Raw genomic sequence first — 11779 nt, forward strand, 5'->3', positions numbered from 1 at the left:
ATTCCGACTGATAGAATTACTATACTAAATTATGCAATCTATAGGCGCGACAGAGTTAATCAAAGAGGAGGGGGAGTAGCCCTTATTGTCCATAAAAGCATAAAAAACACTGAATGGCAGCTCCCCGATTTTCAGAATCTCGAAGCAGTAGCAATTAACTTAACTATTAACAGGCAAAACATAAAAATTATTTCTATGTATGCGCGACCAGGTAGGTCCCTGAGCGTGGCTGATCTGGACGCCCTGTATGGGGCGGCCCCGACCTTCCTCGCTCTAGGAGACATAAATGCTAAACATAGAGAGTGGAACAGCAGGCGAGCCACACAGAATGGTACAATTCTTTATAACCACCAATTAAATCACAACTACCAAATTCATGCTCCCATGGAGCCCACACACGACACTGGGCGTGTGGGGGTTCTCCCAGATGTTCTAGACATCGTTATTAATAAACGTGTGCACTCGGGATTCGAACTCGAAGTTGTACACGACTTAACGTCTGACCACTTCCCTGTTCATTTAATTTTTGACGACGCAAATGTCGACTCGAACCCACCTCGTAAAGTCAGGGACTACAAAAATGCAGATTGGGTTAGCTTTAAAAATTTTTTGTCATTACATCTTTCAGAACTCGACGAAATAAATAATAGTGATAATCTAGAAAACGCTATAACCACTTTTACCGCGAAAATTCAAGACGGAATTAGCCAGTGCATCCCAGAAAAGGAGGTTAAGTTAATGCATGACGAGCTGCCAGCATACATCTGCGATATGATATCGCAAAAGAACAGACTGCGCCGCGAATACACACGGCGACGCACGCACATTATTAAACGCAGAATCAACGAGCTTCAAACTGCTATATCAGATGAACTCTCGTTGTGGCGTAGCAGCCAGTGGGAAGCCAAAATCGCGAAGCTCAATGTACAGGACGGGAGTACCTGGGCAATGACTAAGCGAATTTTGAATAAATTTGATAAAATTCCACCCCTCCAAACAAATAATGGACTCGCATTTCTTCCCCAGGACAAGGCGCAAGCTTTCGCAAGCACCTTAGAAACAGCATTCCAGCCCAATTTGCAGCCTTGTGACAGGCCATTCACTGCACAAATTTACCGCGAACTCCGCGCTAAACTGCACCAGCCCACTATCTCTGAGCCTCTCCCCACCCAGGCCCAAGAAATTAAGCGTGCTATCAAGAATATGAAGCCGCGAAAAGCCCCTGGGAACGACGGCATACAAGCAGTTGTTCTCAAACAGCTTCCAGACGAAGCCTTTGAATATCTGGCTGAATGCATTAATGCAATGCTCAGACTGAATATTTTTCCCTCCCAGTGGAAGGAAGCAAAAGTAATAGTCTTCCACAAGCCGGGCAAGGACAAAACACTGCCCCAAAATTACAGGCCAATAAGCCTATTGAGTACTGTGTCTAAAGTTGCGGAGCGCATAATTTTACACAGACTTAAAGTACACATACACGAACATAACTTGCTGCCAAATGAGCAATTTGGCTTTCGCAGTGCTCATTCGACTACCCATCAACTGGTCCGTCTTACCGAAGAGATAACCAGCGCATTCAACGTCCAAGACTACGTAGTTGCTACGTTTCTCGATGTAGAAAAGGCCTTTGATAGAGTTTTTCATGCAGGGCTAATATATAAAATGTATGAAGCAAACTTCCCGGATTGCTACACTAAACTCATTGCATCCTACCTAGCAGGCAGAACCTTTAGAGTGTCATCTGAAGGGGCAACGTCTGACCTAAAATTAATTAAAGCCGGAGTGCCGCAGGGCAGCATCCTAGGCCCAGTACTATTTAATATATATGTACGCGACATGCCTCGCCCCGCACATAGACTAGTCAAGCTAGGCTGCTATGCAGACGACACTGTACTGTATAGCAGATCTCATAACCTACAGCTGGCCACTACCAGGCTCCAGACTGCGCTCACTGAAGTTGAACAGTGGTGTACAGCCTGGCGCATAAAAGTAAACACGACCAAGTCTGAGGCGATTGTGTTTACACGCAAAAACCTCCCGCCAGCCGACAACAGGCCGCAACTACGCCTATTTGATGAGCCAATCCCTCACAAGGACGTAGTTAAATACCTAGGTGTCCACATGGATAGGAAACTCCTGTGGAGACAGCACATTGACATTAAACAAACCCAAGCTCAGGTTAGAATGCGCGCATTATATCCTGTAATGAGCAGGCGATGTGGCAGCACAGTCAAAAATGGATTACTGCTCTACAAAGCTCTCATACGCCCGATAATCACGTATGCAGCCCCAGTCTGGGCTACTGCAGCATACTGCCATCTAATAAAACTGCAGCGAGTTCAGAATAGATGCATTCGAATCGCTGCAGACGCCCCGATATACTGTCCAGTAGAGAACTTGCACAGTGAAACTAACACTGAAACTTTGCAAGATTTTTATATCCGCACAACCCAAAATTTTTACGATAAATGCGTAAATAATTTAAATCCACATATTTCCTCCCTTGGAAACTATGATCCAAATAATACACAGAAGTATAAGCTTCCGAAATCAATCCTGGCGCACCGCCCGCCGTAGCTGCGGGCGAGGCGCCCCCTGATTGGCCGAGCCTGACAGCCAACCAGCGCACGACCCCCTCCAAACAAAACTAGTAGCCGGCGCTCGGAGCAGCGCAGTACCTCCCCGGCTCCGTGCGCGCACACTCGCGCGCGGAGCTCGCGTCACCCAAACAGCTCATAGAACATGTTATGAGTAGAGCCTTCCCACTAGGCTTACACGGCGCCCTCCAGCCAACACACAATTACATGCACGACCAACCTGTTTGAATGCTAATTCAAAATGGTCCGAAGCATGCGGGTGGTGGTTCGACTCCCAGGAGTTCACTGCCTGACATGTTAGGGCTGACTCTCTATGACTGATGGTCATGGCCGGCCTGGTTGGTTTCACCCCCAGTGCTGGTTGTGTTTCTGAAAGACATGAGATTTTGAATTACTGACTACTGCTTTCGCATAGGCATTTAACCTGCAAGGTTTCACTTCAACTCATAGCTTATTTAAATAATTTAATTATTTAAACCCACACAAGGCAGCTCGAAACTTAGATTAAATTTATTTAAATACTCGGAGGGCTGAGTAATTTAAATAATAGTAAATTAGATGCTACTCTGCTGTGCCGCCAGCTGTCAGTGCAAATAAACACCGTTGAAGCTGACCTTGCCAACGAGTGGAATGCTGCAGCAATGGTGGGTGCAGTAGGGTGGTATATTATATTATATTGCATTCTAATTTAAGTATAATATTAAGTATTAATTAATAGGATTCCGACCGTGTGCCTGACCACGTCCTGCGGTGCAAATATGCAACATTGGACTAGCCAATAATTGACATGCCCAGGCTGGCAGCAACATGTGTCGGAATTAAGGCCCCCACACCCCCACTACACTCGTTGCGCCGATCGCTGAACCAGTCGCGTTTTTGACCCAGCGGGGTTCTAATGAAACCAGTCGCGTTTTTGGCCCATCGGGGCCCTAATGAACTACACACATATGTCCTGACTGTCCCTTAGATTAAAATATATTAAGTGAACATAATAGGTGTCTGACCATGTGCCTGACCACGTCCTGCGGTGCAAATATGCAACATTGGCCTAGCCGATGATTGACATGCCCAGGCTGGCAGCACAATGTGTCGGGCATGCATGACCGTGGCAGCTGGGGCAACCTGGGAGCTGCGGTCATATATATACAGCTGCAATATGTACTTCTTTTTCAGCTAACCTGGCTGGCTGGCAGCCTGGCGGGAAACGACTAAAGTCGCCCCCTAAAAACCAGTCCTACCAAACTAAAATGCGGACAGAAATGCCCAAGTGCCCGCCCTTGCTTAGTAGACATTTTCTACTCTTCCAACTCTTCTTCCTGAGCCATCCTTCTACTCCCGTAACCAACCAGCATGAAATTAATGCATGAATTTTTGCATCCCGCATGTAAGTGCCCAGGGTTTTCCCTGTGTCTATGCAGGTTTTACCTGGGCCCAACTTATCTAGTATAGTCTAGAATAGTCAAGTGAGGGGAGTTAGTCATGGCGCCAATTGCTGCCATGGCTGGCCAATCCCCCTCCTTAGCACATATGCATGTTCCCTTCTCTGCATGGTACCCCCTGCATGATTAGAGCGTATAGGCTTCGGCCTGAGACGCACTTAGAGTCTCTCCCTAACCCGGACCCCTCCCAATACACTTAGTTTTAAACTTAGGTTAGGAAAAAAAAAAAAAAAAAAAAAAAAAATTGAGAGAAAAATTTTATTTTCACTTTGCTCTTGCATTCTGTAGGATCAGTCTCGTCATGGCAGATACCGCAGCAGCGACTGCAGCACCAGCTGTTGCCCCATCACAGGCAGCTTCCCCGAAGAAAGGCAAGGCTGCGTCGAAGAAGCCACGAGCCAAGCCCGCGCACCCGCGCACATCTGAAATGGTGGCCTCTGCGATCAAGAGCCTCAAGGAAAGGGGCGGCTCATCACTGCAAGCCATCAAGAAATACGTCGCCTCTACCTACAAAGTAGATGCGGAAAAGCTGGCACCTTTCATCAAGAAATACTTGAAGGCAGCAGTGGCTAGCGGCGAGCTTGTCCAAACCAAAGGCAAGGGTGCGTCTGGCTCCTTCAAGCTGGCTTCAGGGACCACCGGTGCTCCGGACCAGCCCAAGGCTCCAAGCGGCAAGCGTGGTGCAGCTGCCCCTAAGGAAAAGAAGCGATCCGTAGCCAAGAAGGCAGCGGTGGGCAAGAAACCAGTCAAGAAGACTCCGCCTACAGCAGAAAAGAAAAAAAAGGCAGCAGCTGCAACCCCCAAGCCCAAGAAGGCACCTTCAAAGGCAAAAAAGGTGTCCAAACCTCCCACGAAGAAACCCCGTGCTCCAAAGCCAAAGAAGGTTGCCCCAAAGAGCAAGTCGCCCAAGAAAGCAGCCCCAAAGCGGAAATGAAGATGCCAGCAGGACCGCTGGCACTTTCTGTGGCACTGTACCACCTTATCGGCCCTTCTAAGGGCCAACAATACTAGTCATGAAGGTATCAGTTGTTGCAATCATTGCCTCCTATAGCCACACCTCTGCCGTTAGGTAAAATTCTGGTTAAAAAATTTCTTATGGTATTTGAAGCGGGGGAAATAAATAAATAAATAAAGAAATTTATCAATTACATTGTGTGTATAGTTTAGGTGCAAAATTATTTAAAGTTTTTAAGCAGGAAAACGTCTTACAAACATCTCACTCTTATTTCAGCATATATATATATATATACACATATATACACACACACACACACATATTTTTTTTGTAAGGATTAGGTCTCAGGGTATTAATGGTGAACTTTATGCTGCTGCTGCTGCTGCTGCTGCTGCTGCTGCTGCTGCTGCTGCTGCTGCTGCTGCTGCTGCTGCTGCTGATGGTGCTGCTACTGCAGACAGGCACTGTTTGAAGAGTTTTTATTTCCTATGCAGAATACATTGCATTGTGTGCAAATCTTTTGTGTACAATATAAACAACCACCTCAAAACACAGACACTATAACTGTGTTTTTCCAAATTCTTATTAATGTAATATATTATTGGCTGGGTAAAGGTCAACGACAGCTAATAGGTACAAAAAGCCAGACAACTGTTTTCCTTTCAAATTTGACAGTTATTTTTAGCCCTAATAAGGGCTGTTTTTTTTTTCCCCCTTGCAAAAAAAATGGCAAGGAACTCAAGCACGCTCGCCACGGATACGCCGGGCAAGCTGGATGTCCTTGGGCATGATGGTGACCCTCTTGGCGTGGATGGCGCACAAATTGGTGTCCTCGAAGAGCCCCACCAGGTAAGCCTCGCTGGCCTCCTGCAGCGCCATGACGGCCGAGCTCTGGAAGCGCAAGTCTGTCTTGAAGTCCTGGGCGATCTCTCGCACCAGGCGCTGGAAGGGCAGCTTGCGGATAAGCAGCTCGGTACTTTTCTGGTAGCGCCTGATTTCTCGCAGCGCGACAGTGCCAGGGCGGTAGCGATGTGGCTTCTTCACTCCCCCCGTGGCCGGCGCGCTCTTGCGAGCCGCCTTGGTGGCCAGCTGCTTGCGCGGCGCTTTGCCTCCAGTAGATTTACGAGCCGTCTGCTTCGTGCGCGCCATCGTGGTCCGTCTGCGCGTGCTGTAAAAATTTCAACAGTTTTGTTAAAGCTGTGGTGCACTGCGATTGGCCCGGCATCTCCATTGGCTGGCGAGAACAGCCAATCACAGCACAGAAGTCGATCCATAGAAACTAACGACAGAGGCGGCCGAGCAGCACATTCCCAGCTCGTTCGGAGATGATGTAGTCCTGCTGCTCATCCTGAAAGTAGTCAGAATAGTCCAGAATTCCGCCCCCAGTTTTGAACGACCGCGTCGTGCGACGGATAGGTTTTAAATTGAGTGTGTGACACCCAGAGGCGCAGCGTCTCGCTGCCTAGCCGCGGCCCTGGCTAACTCAGTCCCAGGGTCGTAGGTCAGTGGGTGCTCCACTCCCTTCCTTTGCTAGGCGATCGTAATAAATCCTGTAGGAATAATTATTATTGTTATTATTTAATTAGCTAACATGGCGACCTCGAGTGACGTAGAATTCCGCGAAACCTCTTCTCTTGAACAAGGTGTTCTCAAGAGAAAGAGTAGCGACGAACACATCAGAGTCACAAAAATTCAGTCCCTGAATCACCATGTCACAGGTGATGTGACAACAGGCAGCCAGACACCAGGCAGCTCGCCTCCATGCAGTCAGATACCGCCGGGCGTGGCGCAGGATCACCCAGCCCTGACAGACACCTCCACTGCACAACAGGGCGCGAATCCCTTTCGCACTGCCCCAATCACAGTCACCCACACAGCCGCGCTGCCATATGAGCGGCTGTACGACCAGTTCAACAGGCTAGGATTAATTTTCTCAGCGAAAAACACCAACAGGGGGACACTGTACTATTTCACCAATGTGCAGCAGTACCATGCAGCCATTAAAGTACTTGATGAAATAAAGGCCGAGTATTTTATTACACGCGTGCAGGCAGACAAACCGTTGAAATATGTGCTTAAGGACATCCCAGGGGGAACTAGCACTGCCAGAATTACCCAGGACCTACTGGCTCAAAACATACCAGTACTATCAGTCTACCAAATGTACGACTGGACTCGTCGTCCAATAAACATGTACCAACTAGATGTACCGCAGGGCAGCGAGTCATTAATGAGTACATTGACCACTGTCATTGGACTCAGAGTGAGGCTGGTGGACTACCGATATAAAAATACACCACTCCAGTGTACGAATTGCTGTCTTCTTGGGCATATAGCAAAACAATGCCGCAAACAGCCAGTGTGCCCGCAATGTGCCGGCCCACACAAACTACAGGAGGACTGTCCCCGCCCGCCACACTGTGCCAGATGTAACATGGCACATAATGCCAGATACATGGGCTGCCCCGATTACCAACGGGAGCTGCAGAGGCGCCGTCCTAGGGGGCAGCAGCAGCAGCAGCAGCAGCACCAGCAGCAGCAGCACCAACAATGGACCCGGCGTCCAAATAGACGCCCTCAGTGGCAGACACAACATGCCGAGGACCGTGCACCTGCCTACCAGCAAACGGAGTCACAAACCCAACCCGCCAACGTGGCTCATGAGCCAGGGTGGAATGTGGTCACATCACGGCGTAAACAAAACCCGCAATACAACACCCGACCACAAGGAGGGCAAACCTCTGGCTACAGAGATGACTGGGACCCTCGCAGCGATAACAGGTACCAGGCCCTGAAACAGGACTTCCCGGAACTATGGGAGCCAACACAGTGGGAGCGTCGAAAGGCAGCTCGCCAAAGTCAACAGGCTGGTACACCCCGCAGTACAGGAAACCAGCATGCACAGCGCCAGCCACGTCAGGCCAGACCAGTTGCCCAACCATCAAGCCAGGCAGGAAGGCTGCGCCACCGCTCTGCTCCAGCAGAAAATAATATACAACAACCAATGCAACAGGCTTGCGTGCAGTCGCCAGTTATTTCCACACCGGCTCCTAAGGTGCCTGTCACCCACAACGAACCAGCTACAACTGTCGTGGTACAGCCAAATTCAGCAGCAATCAGGCCAGCAGCCCCCATTGTGGCACGCAGCATGCCATTGCCACAACCTCCAGTACACATCACACCAGAGAGGATAGCCACAAATTATCGAGACTGCCAAGTCCTTCAAGGCACTCTCACGAAAGTAGCAGGTGCACACCCTGCTGTCATGGAAATTGCGCAAAAACTTTGCAACCTACTAACGGCCTGGCTTGACACTTCAGTCGCGGCGGACCGCAGAATTCACCTCGCCGTGGACCTAATTATGGCCATGGCACCAGTCGCACCTGCTCCTCAAGATGGAGCACAATAATAAATTAACATTAAAGACGATCGCCACCTGGAATGCACGCAGTGTGCGAAACAAAACGCCTGAACTTCAGGAATTTCTGCGAGAGCATGATGTCCAGATACTAGCACTAACAGAAACCCATCTTTCGTCAACTGAAAAATTATTCCTACCTGGGTACATCATCCACAGAAAGGACAGGGACAACCAGGGTGGAGGGGTTGCCTTGGCTGTCCGCACCAATCTAATACACCATGAAGTACAACTTCCTGACTTAGGCCGCATAGAGGCAGTAGCAATCTCTATATCACTTAAAGGCAAGAAATGTACTATCATTTCAGCCTACGCTCCCCCAGGACGCTCAATCACAGCTGAAAACCTCCAAATCCTAGCCACTTGCACCTCTTCCTTCCTCCTACTAGGTGATTTAAATGCAAAACACCCTGCGTGGAACTGCGCCCGAACTACAAGTAATGGCAGAGTGCTGTTTGCACACCAGCAGCTACACCAATACATGGTCTGCGCTCCCTACCATCCTACCCGCTATCCTGAAAATCCCAGGCAATATCCTGATATCCTAGATTTCACCATTTATTATAACACAAATTTCATCTACGAACTTGAAGTAATCCACGAGCTGCACTCAGACCATCTACCAGTCATTGCTACACTTGAAGATGTTTACACAAAAACCGCCCAAACCAAACGCACCTATAATTTCCGCAAAGCAGACTGGCCGCGACTCAACTCCTTTATAGAAAATAACCTATTCCCTGTTCCTACCATTACAGTGGCTGCGGACTTGCAGCAGTACTCTGCCAAATTATCTAGGACCCTATCCCAAGCAATAAATACTTTTATTCCAACCACGAAAAAGAAAGTGGATGCTACTGCCCTCCCCCCGCAACTAAAACAGCTAATCACAGCCAAAAACCAGGCGAAGCGCCGATGGCAACGCAACAGATGCCCAGCGCTCAAGAAGGTATACACCGACCTGTACAATGAATTTCAAGCCAAACTTAGTGTACATCGAGCCACTCAATGGGATGCGAAAGTGCAACAGCTCTCTACAGCCAACAACACACTCTGGAAAGTGGCGAAAAACCTGTCCTCCAAGCCCACAATTATCCCGCCTATCCAACTTCCTACTGGAAACATGGCTTTCTCGCCTAAAGATAAAGCTACAGTACTTGCTGACTGCCAAGAACAGGCCTTCCAACCCAACATCCTACCAAACAATCCCCCCCACTCCCTCCTAATAACGGAGCAAGTAGCGGCCATGCGACTCACACCTGCAACCTCAGAACCCCTTCTAACGACAGAAGCGGAAGTCAGAAGAATCATAAAATCTCTGAAGACTAATAAAGCTCCAGGAACAGATAAAATCCCTTCCCTTGTCCTAAAACACCTCAAAATCCCAGCTCTTCAAGCAATAGCAGCCTGCATAAATGGCATCCTTCTCACCAACTCCTGGCCTAACAATTGGAAGGAGGCAAAAATCATTCTGCTTCCCAAGCCTGGAAAAAATCCGCAACTCCCGTCCAGCTACCGACCAATAAGCCTGCTCAACACCATCTCGAAAGTAGCTGAGAAAATAATAGCACGCCGCATCCAATTACACCTGGAAGAGCAACAAGTGCTCCCAGACTATCAATTTGGCTTTAGAGCTCGCCACTCCACCACTCAACAGCTCGTTAGAATAGTTGAGCATATAACACAGGCCTTTGACTGGCGCCACTACACCGCGGCAGTCTTCCTCGATATTGAAAAGGCCTTCGATCGTGTCTGGCATGACGGACTTTTATACAAACTCCAAGCCATAAAACTCCCAGATACGTATATAAAAACCTTGGACGCATACCTAAGTAAACGATCTTTTCGTGCAAGCATCCCAGGAGCCACATCTACTCCACGTAAAATATTAGCTGGTGTACCACAAGGCAGTGTACTTGGCCCCATGCTCTTCAATATATATGTGTCTGACTTACCGAAACTGCCCAGAGCCAACATCGCGTGTTTTGCGGATGACACCATGTTGTATGCTAGTTCAACTCAATCGCAACAAGCAGTCAGGCGCCTACAAGAATCACTGAATCTGTTAGAATCGTGGTTCACAGATTGGAGAACAGCTATCAATGTCGACAAATGTGAGGCGATCGTCTTTACACGCCGGAAGGTACCGGCAAACCTACCTCAGCTACGACTCTTTAACAACAATATACACTACAAAACCTGTGTCAAATACCTGGGAGTCCACATGGATAAGAGCCTAACTTGGAGCAAACAGGTATCGAATAAACAAGCACTCGCGAATGCAAGACTGGCAACTTTATATCCTCTCTTAAACCACAAGGGAAGTCTAAGCATTAAAAATAGCAAATTACTGTACACAGCCTGCGTGAAACCCATCATGACCTATGCGGCTCCAGCGTGGGGCTACGCAGCGAAAACGCACTTAAATAAACTGCAGGTGGTGCAGAATAAGGCTCTTAGAAAAATCGCGCATGTGCCTAACTATGCTCCCATGAAGAGAGTACACACAGAGATTCGCATAGACACCATGCACGAACAGTTTATTAAACAAGCTGTAGCCTTTTATAAAACAGTGGAATCACACACAAATCCCCTAATAAACAGGCTAGGTCGTTATCACCCAGAAGATGTACGAAAATACAAAAGGCCAAAGCATATTCTATGCGAGAAACCGCCCTGAACGAGTCGAAAAATCACCGTGGTCCGCACCAGCACTGATTGGCTGGCCGCGCGCAGGGGGCGTGGCCTCGGGGTAGCTGTAGCTCGTTGCGGACTGTTCAGAAAACTTCAGGAACCAAAAACTTGTCACGCATCGATTCACTAAAATGTAAATAACTTCTGCAATATTCAACGCAGAAACAAATAAAAAACACCTAAATAATCAGCAGAAAACACTCGTGCCGTCATAGTACATAACTGCGCCCGGCGCATTGCAAACACTTTAAGATAAACTGTTAAAAACTCAGCGGCATCGCTCAGCTTTAATTCTACGAATTTTTTCCCTCTTTCATTATTAGTGTTATTAGTGTTTTAGTTCTAATTTTACAACGTAATTTCTCTCCCTATACCCTGACATCTTTACCACCAGGAAGTGCTTCGTCCCCCCCCCCCTGCGCCGCCAGGGGAGCTCACAGAGACGCCGCCCACAGTGCCTGTCAGCAGGGGAGATGGCACCAAGATCCTGCCATGGTTCCCGCAGCCACATAGTGCAACAGCCACGTTATCATGCCCTTCCAATTTATTTTAGTGCTTCACTCTTTCGCATCCTAACATCCCCCCATAGTGTATATCAACATCTCCCTAGTAGTTGTAATAATAATAATAGTCAACCATCGTAAAAATTCATTCCCATTTTCTCAATTATTGCACA

The sequence above is a fragment of the Bacillus rossius genome, unplaced genomic scaffold (assembly GCF_032445375.1).
Source record: "Bacillus rossius redtenbacheri isolate Brsri unplaced genomic scaffold, Brsri_v3 Brsri_v3_scf25, whole genome shotgun sequence".
NCBI classification, from domain to species: Eukaryota; Metazoa; Arthropoda; class Insecta; order Phasmatodea; family Bacillidae; genus Bacillus; species Bacillus rossius.